We start from the raw sequence: 1807 nt of genomic DNA on the forward strand, positions 1-1807 counted from the left end.
TTTTTTTAAAATAGTTCTCCTGATGGATTGAATTTAAAGAATCCAAACTCACTGAAAACATTCTGATGAGCTTTTGAATAATTTTTTCTTTTATAGGGCTGCTTTTTATATAGGATTTTATTGAATTTTATTTTTACTTTTAATTGTATTTTTTAGAGTTTTACTTAGTGAGCTCCTTTACTAACTGAAATTCTACTTTCCATCTCAGATATATTATCAAAGCTGCTTTTTTACATCTTCTTTTTAATGCTGTAACGCACCAACTTTACAGACAAATAAAATGATCTTGTGCTTGTCATCTTTTTGTTGCCGAGGTAACCCATAGCATTTACGATCAGGTCCTACGGTCAGTATGGTCAATCAACAGTATTCTTTACCCTCATTGGTAGTCGCTTCAGTCACTCATGTCTCGCCACTTCACATCGTCAGCAGTTGCTTGAAGTTGCCAGATATCGTCTACTTTTTACGGTCTCTGGTTTCCATGTCTCTGTGAAATTGTGACACTGGTTAAAATACAGATGTAGTTTCCGGGTTGGAAAAGTAAAGCTGCCTAAAAAATGCCTAAAGTCCTGCATTCTATCTGAAGGCCACCACTTTTGTTGCCATTTTAGGCAAAAATGGCAACAAAGAAACGCTCAGCTCAAGGTTTCAAAATGGGTTTCAAAAACTTAAAGGCTGGGCCTCCATTCTTTGCCAACCAGAATACAAAAATGGCTCAACCTGTACACCAAGAATCATTTTACGAGTACAATTCAACTATATAATTAAGGTTTAAGAATAAAAGTACTTGTTTGGCACGTGAACAGTGATCTAATAGACACTCAGGGGCCACCTACTTCATGTTCAACTGATTGTTAATTGTTTATTAATCATCCAATCACACTCAAAAAATATATGTCCAAAATTCTTACTTTAAAATTTACAAATATTTCCATGTAATTCTGTTAAATAAGTACAATGTAAAATGTTACATTTAATGGAATCTGGTCAAATGAAATGTTGGTGGGTTGGTATACAGTCAGTCTTTGGCAAGCATAGTTTCTGTAATAATTTAAAAAACTTTGACTTTATATCATTCATTACATTTTACTCTATAATATTGCCAAGAATTGGTTTTTTTTGTTTTGTTTTGGTTTTTTGATTGCATGTCTATCTTCCGTACTGTCCGTGCTCCCAGGTCTGCACTGTCATACTTCAGGGTTTTATTGTTTCCTTTTTCCTGTTCCTCCTCGATTTTCTGTCTGTGACCCTGAAATCAAGCTCCGTCTGCCATGTTGAAAGTCGGCACAAAACCTGAAAATCACCCCATAGGAGGCAGCAGCAGCAGGAGTTATATCGCAGAGGTGTATCCATTGTTTTTACCTGAGGGTATCAAAGAGACACTGCACACAGCTGCAATATACAAACCATGACATCCTTTAAATTATTTTCTATGTTGTTCCAGTTATTTAATGTGATCCTACTTTGTGCCCTTCACTGTTCAATGATATAAAAATGTAGCTAATGTTTTGTCACACTGTGCAAAGTTTACTTAAATATACAGCGTGGCACATACTGGCACATATGAGGTCTAAAGTACAGCTCTGTTTGGGCTATAATAAATTTATACCATTTATGATGCACCTGTACCGCACCTTGTATTTAATTGTGAGTCGGTGTAGCTGTGGCCATGTTATGATGTTTGACCTTTGTAAACAACAGGTTTGAACAAACAGCAGGGGGGTGGAGCTTCTGTGCCCACAGCCAGATCTGTGTGCATGTGTTGACCATATTAGGAATAGTGTCCTTTTTTTTTTTTTTTTTTTAC

This window comes from Haplochromis burtoni, unplaced genomic scaffold (assembly GCF_018398535.1).
Source record: "Haplochromis burtoni strain Fernald_Lab_line unplaced genomic scaffold, NCSU_Asbu1 Contig_145, whole genome shotgun sequence".
In the NCBI taxonomy this organism is placed as follows: domain Eukaryota; kingdom Metazoa; phylum Chordata; class Actinopteri; order Cichliformes; family Cichlidae; genus Haplochromis; species Haplochromis burtoni.